General features: G+C 44.8%; 1 long non-coding RNA gene across 3 annotated transcripts in view; it reads left to right on the top strand.

Annotated features, from left to right (window-relative positions):
* The window catches only part of LOC142488007 (uncharacterized), a 32,556-nt gene extending 26,904 nt beyond the window's left edge, over positions 1-5,652 (top strand). For all 3 annotated transcript variants that reach the window (XR_012799383.1, XR_012799384.1, XR_012799382.1), the window contains exon 11: positions 4,638-5,652. This is a non-coding gene — a long non-coding RNA (uncharacterized LOC142488007). The remainder of the gene's footprint in view (positions 1-4,637) is intronic.
* Positions 5,653-12,128: the final 6,476 nt, after the last annotated feature.

Genomic DNA, 12,128 nt, shown 5'->3' with positions numbered 1-12,128 from the left:
ACCTCTAGATTAGACTGATGTATCAACGCAAAATGCTTTGACACGCTATGTGTCATAACACCCCGCCTGATATTACTAAGATGTTCTAGAATACGTATATTTAGTGCCCTTGTGGTTTTCCCTACATATTGCAGCCAACAAGGGCATTCTAGAACAGGGGGGGGCGCAAACTTTTTCCCCTGCGCCCCCATACCGGCGGTCCCCTCACTCCCGCGCCCTCCCTAACCCCCACTCACTTGCGCTCCGGCGTCATGACATCACGTTGCCATAGCAACGTGACGTCGCGTTGCCATGGCGACGCAGGAAGGAACCCGCCGGAGCCTAGGTAAGTGAAGGTTTACAGAGGCCCTGCAGCTCCGCCGGCACTTAATTTAAGTGCCTTCGGGAAGCGCGCGGGGCCTCTGTAAACGCCGCGCCCCCCCCCCCCTCCGCCGGCAGTCTCGCGCCCCCCAGTTGGCGCACCGCTGTTCTAGAAGATAGATAACGTACTCTGTTCTACACTTTATATATTGCTGAATTTTAAAGGTTTCATTTTTGCTATTGGATTTAAAGGATTTTTTATCTGAATTTTTGTGTTCACATGATTTGCAAGTTGAGCAACCATAAAAGCCCTCTAGTTGTTGAAGCCATCCTTTATTAGTGTTTGCAATCTTTTTAAAAGCACTTGGCGCAATTTTTCCTTTTAGATTTTTTTCTAAAAAATAACTGGATCTAGGAGGAATATTGTCTTTTAGAACTGGATCATTCAGCAGGATATGCCAGTGTTTTTGGACTATTCTGCTGATATTCCCTGCCTCTCTATTATAAGATGTTAAAAACGCTGTGTCAAAGTTGTTATTCACAGCCACTTTTGTTTTAGCCGGTTTAATTCATTCCTCTCTATTCAAATTGGCTGATTTTTCGAAAGCTACACTTAAAAGATCTTCTTTATATTCTTTTTGCCTAAAACGTGTTTTCAGTATCTCACATTGTTGCTCAAAGTTTACATCATTAGTACAATTCCTGCGCATTCTTCTGAGTTGCCCAAAAGGCACATTGTCCATCCATTGGACTGATGGCAACTTGAACGTAGAATATAATTGTTACTGTCTATATCAGGCCTGCCCAACTCGTAAAGTGAGATGGGCCGAACTGCTCCAAGGAAAAAAAAATTGGGCCGCACGGGTTAAATCATCATCATCAGCATCTCTCCTCCAGCACCTCTCATCATCATCATCATCATCATCATCCTCATATCTCCCCAGAAACCCTCACTATCAACCTTTACGATACTCCCCATCTATCTCTCATACTCCATCTCTCCCCCTCACCCACAATACCCCCCTCCACATCAAACACACAATACCCCCTCCACATCCCCCAGCCCATTCCATGTCAGCAGCCCCCCCCCCAAGTCAGCAGCCCCCCCCACAAGTCAGCATCCCCCCATGTCTCTCTTCCCTCAATATAACACTCTCTACCCCTCCCCTCAATATGACACTCTCCCCCTTACCTCAATATGACACTCTCTCCCTCCCCTCAATATGACACTCTCTCCCCCTCCCCTAAATCACACCCTCTCTCCCTCTCAATATGACTCTCTCCCCCTCCCCTCAATATCACTCTCCCCCTCCCCTCAATATGACACACTCTCCCCCTCCCCTCAATATGACACTCTCCCCCTCCCCTCAATATGACACTCTCCCTCCCGTCAATATGACACTCTCTCTCCCCTCAATATGACTCTCCCTCCCTCAATATGACACTCTCTCCCTCCCCTCAATATGACACTCTCCACCTCCCCTCAATATGACACTCTCCCCCTCCCCTCAATATGACACACTCCCCCTCCCCTAAATGACACGCTCTCCCCCTCCCCTCATATGACACTCTCTCCCCCTCCCCTCAATATGACACTCTCCCCTCCCCTCAATATGACTCTCACTCTCCTCAATAGGACACTCTCCCCCTCCCCTCAATATGACACTCTCTCCCCTCCCCTCAATATGACACTCTCCCCCTCCCCTCAATATGACACTCTCTCTCCCTCTCTTCAATATGACACTCTCCCCCTCCCCTAAATGACTCTCTCCCCCTCCTCTCAATATGACACTCTCTCCCCCCCTGTAACTCACATCATACCCTCCCCCTGCAACTCACATCACTCTCCCCCCCCCCTGCACCTCACATCACTTCCCCCCCTGCACCTCACGTCAGCAGCCCCCCCCTCACATGCTAGCAGCCCACCCCCCTCACATGTCAGCAGCCCACCCCCCCCTCACATGTCAGCAGCCCACCCCCCCTCACATGTCAGCAGCCCACCCCCCCTCACATGTCAGCAGCCCACCCCCCTCACATGTCAGCAGCCCACCCCCCACCTCTGCACCAGCCTGTTTTTCACACCCACCCCCCACCAGCCCGTTTTTCACACCCACCCCCCACCAGCCCGTTTTTCACACACACACACACACACACACACACACACCTCTTAGCTCAGCATATCCTCCCCGGTACTAAGCCCCGCCCCCGGCATGCTCTGACCTCCCCGGCAGCCTGCTATTGGAAAAAAAAAATACTCACGGCTGCCGCATCTTCATGCTGCTGCTGCCCCCGCGCACCGCAAAACCCGGAGGAGGGGCGGGTGGGGGGGGGGGGGCGGTAGAGGGGGGGGGAATGAATCGCCGCCATTTTTTTAAACTTTTTTTTTATAATTTATTTAATTAATTAACTGGCGCCCGGCCGGAGTCATCGCGGGCCGCACAGAGAGGCCAGGCGGGCCGTATGTTGTGCAGGCCTGGTCTATATCTTTAAAGAAATACTTAGTATTAATCTTCCCTTCATCGATATAGACAGTAACATCCAGGAAATCCAGTGAATACTTGCTATGCAGAGGAGAAATGTAAATTAAAAATATTGATGTTGATATCTTGTAAGAATGTTTCTAGACTTTGGACATCACCTTTCCAAATTAAAATAATATCGATGTAGCGCCGCCAGAGGACCAAGTTTGCTCCCAGTTCTCCCATACCCCAAATATGCCTCTCTTCCCAGAATCCCATGAAGAGGTTGGCATAACTGGGAGCAAACTTAGTCCACATGGCGGTGCCACATCGCTGCAAATAAAACACGTTCTCAAACCAAAAGAAATTTCTAGTTAAAATAAAATTAATACCTTCCATAAGGAAATCAATTTGGGCTTCTGGAAGATCTTTGTCTTGTGTAAGAAAATATCTGACTGCTTCACATCCTTGATGGTGTAGGATGGAAGTATTTAATGAAGATACATCTATAGATGCCAATATATAATCATCTCTCCATATTATTTTATCTAATATAGATAACATTTCTGTTGTATCTTTTAAGTGTGATTTTAATTGTTTCACATAATCTTGCAGAAAACTATCGATGTAAAATGATAGATTAGCTGTTAGGGAATTTATCGAGGAGATGATGGGTCTTCCAGGAGGGTGGGTCAGACTCTTGTGTATTTTTGGGAGGATATAAAATATAGGTCGTTGTGGTGTTTCATTCTATAGAAATTTGAACTCCTTTTCTGTCAAAATATTTAGGTCTTTTCCCTTATCTAATAGTATTTTTAATTCCCCAGTGAAGGTTTTTGATGGATTTTGTTTTAGTATACTATATGTATCTAGATCTCCCAATAATCTTCTGGATTCTATAAAATAATCCTCTCTATTCAAAATGATGACCCCCCCCCTTATCGGCTTGTTTGATCACTATATCGGTATTATTCATAATCTCTTCCAGCGCATCCCTTTCTTTTTTTGTCAGATTATTCTTTAATTTTTTCTTAGTAAATTCTACAAAGTCCTTAGTGATAAATTGATGGAATACTTCCAAATGGTTTCCCTTAATTTGCACTGGATTAAAGGTAGATTTATTTTTAAGGTTTGAATGTTTATATATATCAACCTCTGTCGCCTTGACAGGATTTACTAGATTTATTCTTGATTCCACATTTTTACTTAAAAATAATCTTTTTATTGTGAGTTTAAGAAGATATGTATTGGTGTCTAAAAATAATTCCAATTTATTGGGTCCTGTTGTTGGTGCAAATGATAACCCTTTAGTTATTAGTTTAGTTTGTGAACTATTTAAGATAGTAGAACTGAGACACACAAGATAAGATTGCTTCACATCGGCTGATACCACCTACTGTATACTCACTGCTGTTGAATATCTGCCAGTCTGTAAGTAGGCTCTCTATACGAGCCAAGACTTGATAAATTGTTCCTATCACACTGCACACACAGAAGTGCACTGTTTTCCTCTTTTGGGGTGGATTCCTGACGAACATGCTCCCTCCTAATCCTGGAAGTGCTGTCATTACAGCAGAGAACAGGAGTGGACGTACTGGAGGAAGAGACTCCTTTTACAAACAGGTCCGCTTCTAGGATTTGGGAAATACTTGCAGCCATATTGATACAATTTGGTCTTTGGCTCAATGTGAAAATGATCTCTTCTGTCGGTTTGCTTGCGGTTTTATTTGCGTTTCTTTTATCTGAGACTGGTATTTTGAAGAGAAAAAGAAAAGCTAAATGGATGGCCGGGGTTACATGGGAAAATGTTCTTCCCTGAGAAGTTGTGGATGTCTGAGACTTCCATTAATTGTAAGTAACTTCCATTTTTCTATGCAGAGTCATCAAAAGGAGTTAAGGGACCGAGGGAATAACACCACCCTCAGTGGAGCGAGAGAATTCCCCTCCTTCATCGAAAGAGAGAATAACATGCACCTCCTCAAGATTTATTCATTTAAAGCTGCAGTTCTTGCTGGCGATTTTTTTACATTTTTTTTAAAGTGTTTTTTTCAACTTCAATATCTGCATCTATGCAATCCTAACTTACCTAGTGAATAGCAAAGCTGCCGATCAATCCAGCAGGAGAAGAACCAGCCACTCACTTCCCATTTCCTGCTGTTGTGTGTCTGTCTCGCTCTCTGTGTGTGTCTGTCTGTATCTGTTTAAAAAAGGGGGGGACACGGAACTCTCATGGTGGCTGTTCGTGTTGTGGTATCCCACTCTGCCCCTGTGTCTGGCTGCCCTGGGCGGTAGGTGCTCCCGCCAGCGGTGTATGCGCTCCCTTCCCCCTCGGCCCTCCCTTCCCTCCTGGGGCACCCTTACCCCTGGTTGCCCGCGCGGGGCAGGAGAGGGGACCAGGGCAGTGGCGGTCACGGTTGTATGGCCCCTGGGGCGGGCGGTAGTGGGAGGCGGGCAGAGTCCTTTTCTGATCGCCGGTCTTTCCTCCCTCCAAGTCCCCATACTCCCCCCACCGGCACTCACATCCAAAGCTGCGCTTCTTACTCCTGTGTCTGTGTGTGTATGTGTGTGTATGGGAGACAGTATGTGTGTGTATGGGAGAAAGTGAGTCCTTGATACGATAGACCGGGAGACCAGGTATCTGTGATGCTACATTATTGTCCTGCGAGGAACAACTTCCACTCTGCTGGGAGCCATCGCAGGTGGAGGCGCTGCACCAAGTAAGAGATAGCCGTGTTCATATCAGCTGCCCCAGGCTCTCCGTGGCGGAGGCTCAGTCCCTGCGAGCCAACAGGTCACACAGCATTGGTAGCGTACTGTATTAATAGGAAACAGGGCTACATATTTATGAAACAACTGTGAACAATAGGTGGTGTACTTAAGTGAATAAATGAAATCAACCATGTAAAATAGTGAAGTTCTCTTTTTTCTTCATGAACAGCAAGCAACAGATTTCTTCCTCCAGGGTTTCATAGTAAAAGAGAGAAGATATCCAATAATATAGATTGTACAAATTGTATTTTTCTCAGAAAGATGAAAAGCTTTAATGGTTACACTCACATTTTAAATGATCATTACAGGCAATGCACAGGGGCCTTTAGGGGGTGATCTTCAGTGTCCCAGGAGAACGCCAGGGAACGCCGGCTCACTCACCCGGCGTTCACTTCCTAATACTGACGTCACGCGTCTCGCGATACTTGAGGCTGCAATGGTTTGGGCTGCTCTCTGGACCTCTGATCGCCTTCCTCTCCACTGTTGTGGGTACCTGGCTCACTAACTCAACACGTTTCGCCGTATGGCTTCGTCAGGAGCCTACAATTACTTTCCCTCATAAGGTACATATATACACCCTGATTTTAAATGAACTCAAGCTGTCCCTTATAACAAGTAAATAAATGTGTTTTTAATTTAATAAGTTAAGATAAAGATAAAAACACTACTAAAGGGTACAAACTTGATCAAACACAATTATAAAGTACTAACAAATACAAAGTCTAAAATAATTCCTTAAATATATTGCACAGAGTGAGTAATCCATTATCTCAAAAATGGCACATGAAAAGCAATATTTATACCATAGAACTTCAATTACTAACGGCTTTATAGCAATTGGGGATAAACACTATTATTATATACATGATAAATTACACAAACAGTATTGATTAGCAAATATAAAATCTAGAATAATGATATATTCCAAGATTCATCTGTTAATATATTGCACAGAGATATAAAAAATGACATTTCAAAAGCAAACTTCACACTATGAAACCTCAATTATAACTTTATTAGAACACACATATATTACAACTCAAATGTATGGAAATGGAAGGGAGATAAGAGAAATAAAAACAGGTATTACAGTAGTGTCAGAGACCAAAGTTTACAGGAAAATCTAGATCATTTAGAACAAAATATATTGCACGTCAAAAGAAAAAATGTAAAAGAGACGAGGAAGATTACACCAGGGGAAACTATAGAGAATGGAACAAAGAGAAAAAAGAATTGAGAGAATTTAGAGAAAATAACTTTAATGTAAAAAGATATAACGATTTCCCATTTAGAGACAACAAGAGGGAACATAATAAATACACATCACATAACAGATTCAGTAAAAGAGAGATGAGAATTATGACATAAATCATGGAGACAGAACTAACATTCATACCGGTAATATGAATTTTAGAAACCATAGAAGGGATTCAGATTATTCGGAAAAGGATACGTTTGGAGGAAACACAGAAATAATATAGTCCAAAACGATATATGGATAATAGAAATTATCAGAGAGATTGTGAAAGAAAAGAACAAGATAGAAATTTTAATCCTCGAGAGAATAATAATTATCAATTTTGTAGTAATTTTAAGCAGGATACATATCAGCAGAGAAGGGAAATGAGATAAACAGTGAAAGGATACATATGACTGATGGGATCAGACGAGTAGATACTCAGATCCCCATATTCACAGAGACACAGGTACTATATAGAAAGATCATAGTGAAAAAGCTTTGGTAGAGCCAGCGTCCCACCAAACAGGTGGGAAACACTCAACAGATATACTGTTTTACAGGAACAGGGACCCAAAAGATTAGAGAGAAAAAAAACAACTACAAGCAAGCGAGGAAGAAGAAAAACAAAAGCTAAACATGTCTATGCCCTCAGTTGGAACATTGGGGCTTTCATGGGTTAGCCTGCACTAGGACTTTTATGCTGTTCACATGTTTGGCAATTGGTATTCCTCTGGCTATCTATATACTGAGACTATTACAGCTAAATTACTTTATTATTAGATATTGTTACTAAATTCTTAAACTTTGTCGAATGTGTACGTCAGTAAGGGATAGGGTAACAGTGGTAACGCATTGATAACTTGATAACCATAGATTTACTATCCTGATGTAGAAAGTGTAGGGGTGAGGGTAAGTGGACCACACTAAGGAGAAGGGAGTCTGAAAAGGAGGAGCAGGGCTGGATGGCGGATTCTGATTTGAAGCCAGCAAAGAAGACTGGGAAGTGTCTGATATTTAAAGGCATAGCTCATCCAAGATTAATCAGCCAGCTGCAGTGAGGGAGATGGAAAGCCTGGACCGCAGTTGCTACGCCACCACACAGGCATAGCCTTCAATTGTCATGAGTATTCATAGGTAATGGATCGGTTACAGTTGTAATAAATTGGTAGAGTTAGGAACTTTGGCTTTAGTACCCTGAGATAGGAGGTGCAAGGCTGACGATAAAAATATGTGTTACTGCCTCAAACTCACGAGGAGTACACGGGCACGCAGGACACCTGTGAGGAATCATGGCTGCAGTGCCGCCCATCTTCTGGGCATACTAAAGAATGTAACACTTTGATTAAAGGATAGGAATACAGGCATAACCTTTCAAATATAAGGATAAGAATACCACCACCCTGGAACTCCAGGTGGTCTCCTTTAACCACAAAATATTTGGTAGAAAGTATTGCACCGTTTATTTCTGTGTTACCCAAGTGGTGTCAAAGATGCTGGTTGGGATCATATCTTCAGGGCTACATGATTTTTTATATTCCATTCCCTTAAATTACAGTATCATAAGAAAGGCTTTCTGCCTGTAGGGTTGCCAGGTGTACAGTATTGAACTGGACTGTCCTGTATTTGGACACTGTCCAGTATAAACTGAGAGGTAATACTGCACATGTACAGTATGTGTATACCGGTATTACCTCTCTGAACATAGTGACATGACCGGCTTAGGAAGCTGCAGGATTTCCCTGAGCATGGAGAGCACAGCACTGTTACTAGGGGGCTGTGCAGCCAATTAGGAGGAGGTGTCAGGAGTCTGGGGGGGTGGGGCCAAGGAGAGGAGGAATCAGCATGGAGCGGAGAGAGGGGGGTGTGTGTGTGTGTTTGTGTGTCTCAAGCGCATCGCACCTTTCACCATTGTGTCCAGTATTTTTGGAGAAGCCACCTGGCAACCATATCTGCTTGTCTGCTATTCAGCAGTTGGGCAGTGAGTAGCACTTTGGTTGCAAGTTCACTTCTGTGCATGATTAGTAGGCTAAGAAGTACAGTACAGGCATACCCCGCATTAACGTACGCAATGGGACTGGAGCATGTATGTAAAGCAAAAATGTACTTAAAGTGAAGCACTACCTTTTTTCCACTTATCGATGCATGTACTGTACTGCAATCGTCATATACGTGCATAACTGATGTAAATAACGCATTTGTAACAGGCTCTATAGTCTCCCCGCTTGCGCACAGCCTCGGTACAGGTAGGGAGCCGGTATTACTGTTCAGGACATGCTGACAGGCGCATGCGTGAGCTGCCGTTTGCCTATTGAGCGATATGTACTTACTCGCGAGTGTACTTAAAGTGAGTGTCCTTAAACCGGGGTATGCCTGTACCTTGGCAAAAGTGCACATGTACTTTTTGTTCACATGAACAGATACAGTCAGTACAGTTTGGTTACTAATATCAACTGTCTCTTCTCTGTAGTTCAAAATATGATCTTCTACAGTATGATATATAACAGTGAATATAGCAAACACTTTGGATCTACAGTAAAAGAATATATACATTTCGGTATTACCATGAGTTTTTCTAAAGAACCATTTTCTTTAAAAAGTTTTATTTTATTAATAGTTTTATTTTATTGCATTGGGTTTAATTATATTAAAATAGGATTATTTATTGTTTATGACCAACAAAGCAACAACGCTGTTATTGTTGCAGGTGAGGGTGAGTTTGTTTGATAGGGTGGAGTTGAGATGTATGACTCTTTGCAATGGAAAATGTATGAAGAAGGTGTCATGATAATATCATGCGATATAAAGTATTTTAATAAATCTGACACACGAGGGGTTAACACTGGTTACCCATTGTCTTAAAAATACAAGAATTGTTTTTATGGCCTGTCAACACACACCAGGCCTAGTTTTGTGATTTATAGGACTGATTATCTAGAGATAAGGACATCTGTTTTGGAAGATGTGGGATTGAAATATGGCTTCCCTGACACTAGAATAAACAAGACCCGTTTAAATATACTTTGAAAAGCATTCTTGGAGGGGTTCTACTGAGTATCAGGGGGCGAGACTAGCCTTACCTTTCAAAAGATATTAAATATGAAATTCTGGACCTGACAGCAATTTGCAAGAATAACAAATACCTATTCAGAACCGTGGCGATTAGACAAATCCAAATTATGCCAAACATTTCATGAGTCCAGGTGCCAAAGACAGATATCTGTTTCACATTTAAAAAAAGACGTTATGTGGTCACATGTTGTTTGTTGAGGTGTGTATGTGGAGTGCACAGACACAACAGTAAAGATGGCGTCTGTCTAAGTATTATGGAAACAAATTTATGAAGCTTTATAGATATTGAGGCAAACTTTGAAGATTCAACAGGAAGTTTTTTTTTAAATGTTGCCCTGGTAAGAAATGGGGCTATAGTTCTATCCTTCTCCTGTGTGTAAACTCTGCTAAAGGCAGATTGCCAGGAGTTGATATGGGTTTTCCCTGCTTATGACACTGGGTTGTGTAAGTGAAGGTAGGTCATGTGACCCTGTGTCCAATCAAGAGATGCAGGGGCGTTGCCTACTGGAGGTTACATAAAGCAGTGTCACTTCCTATTTAGAGTGACAAGTGTGTCAGTAGTGTGACTAGCAGTTAGTGAGTTGGAGGAGAAGAGTGATCAGCTCATGAGTAGAGCTGATTCAACCATAGTGTAGTGAGGTGGACCAGTACCTCTCACCCTGCTTAGGGGGTGAGGGAAGAGTTAGCCCCACTCTGGATGCCATTGATCCAGAGTGGTGGCAGGGAAGGACCATCACAAAGGAGAACAGTTGGTGGATGGTGCATGAACTGTACTGTCGGCTGCTGCTGCTGCCCTGCTGTGAATAAAGACTGCTGCTTTTAAAAAGGAAGACCCTGTGTGAGACTGGAATCTCTCCTGCCTGTGTGGGAACACTCTCTGGTAAGGATTCCACCCCGCATTCCTGGGGCTTACTAAAGATGGAGGCGCTGCACCATTGAAACAGAACGAAGGCATCCACCCCAGTAACCTATTCCTGTTATCCCCCATGTCATCGCGGGAGACTCAGGCCCTCCTGTTGCCAGCAGGTATGCACCACATAAAGACACCTAGCAGGTCCCAGAACACCTTAGGGGGCCCGACCTGCGATTGGGATGGGATAGAGGGGCTACATAAAAAGTAAGCTAGAGCTGATTGACGACAGGGGTGGGCTTATGTTGTTTACAATGGGAGAAGAATGGTATATACCGTATTTCTTAGATTCTAAGACGCACTTTTTCCCCCTTTTTTACGTGGCTGAAAAAGGGACTGCGTCTTAGAATCGATGTACTCAAAAAAACACATAAAAAAAACAGTCAGGGAACGCTGCAGAAGAAGCCAGAGCAGCTTTCAGCGTTTGCCCTGGGTCTCTGCCACCCCCCGCCCCCCGCTTTCTCTGCCGGCCCCCACACAGAAGGAGCAGTGTGTCCCGCTGCATGCCCCGCGACTCCGCCACCAACCGCCCCCCTCCCTTAAAGTGCCGGTCCCAAAGGGGTAGTGTATGATCGGCTGCATGCCCCGCGCTCCCCCCTAGCTTGCTCCAAGTGCCGGTCCTCAAAGGAGCAGTGTATGTTCGACTGCATGCACCACAAGCCCCCCTCCTCCCTTGCTCTGCTTGCTGAAGTGCCGACCCAACACAGGAGAGATTCATTCAGCAGTGGGTGGCTGCATGCCCCACAAGCCCTCAGTCTGCCTCTGCTACTCACAGCTGTGCTTCCGGCACCACAAGCCACCCCCACCCCGTGTCTGTCTCTCTGTGTGTTTCTCTCTCTCTGTGTATGTGTGTGTCTCTGTGTGTGTGTATGTGTCTGTCTCTCTGTGTGTGTGTGTGTGACCTTCCATTCTCTCCCCTTCCCTCCTATCTCTCTCCCCTTCTCTCCCTCCCCCCTCTCTCCCCCATTCCTCTCTCTCCCCTCTCTCCCCATTCCCCTCTCCCTCTGCCCCATTTCCCCCTCTCTCCCTCTCCCCCTTCTCCCTCTCCCCCCTTTCGCCCTCTCCCCCCTTTCCCCCTCTCTCCCCCTTTCCCTCTCTCTCCTTCTCCCCATTTCCCCCTCTCTCCCCCTTTCCATTCTCTCCCTCTCCCCCCTTTCCCCCTCTCTCCTCTCCCCCCTTTCCCCCTCTCTCACCTTTCCCCCTCTCCCTCTCCTCGCTCCCCCTCTCTCTCCCCCCCTCTCTCCTCTCTCCCCCTCCCTCTCCCCCTCTCTCTCTCTCTCTCCCCCTCTCTCTCTCCTCCCCTCTCTCCCCGTCTCTCTCTTCCCCCTCTCTCTCTTCCCCCCTCTCTCTCTCTTCCCCCCCCTCTCTCTTCCCCCCTCTC

The sequence above is a fragment of the Ascaphus truei genome, chromosome 1 (assembly GCF_040206685.1).
Source record: "Ascaphus truei isolate aAscTru1 chromosome 1, aAscTru1.hap1, whole genome shotgun sequence".
NCBI classification, from domain to species: domain Eukaryota; kingdom Metazoa; phylum Chordata; class Amphibia; order Anura; family Ascaphidae; genus Ascaphus; species Ascaphus truei.
This window is presented reverse-complemented; position numbering and strand designations above follow the sequence as displayed.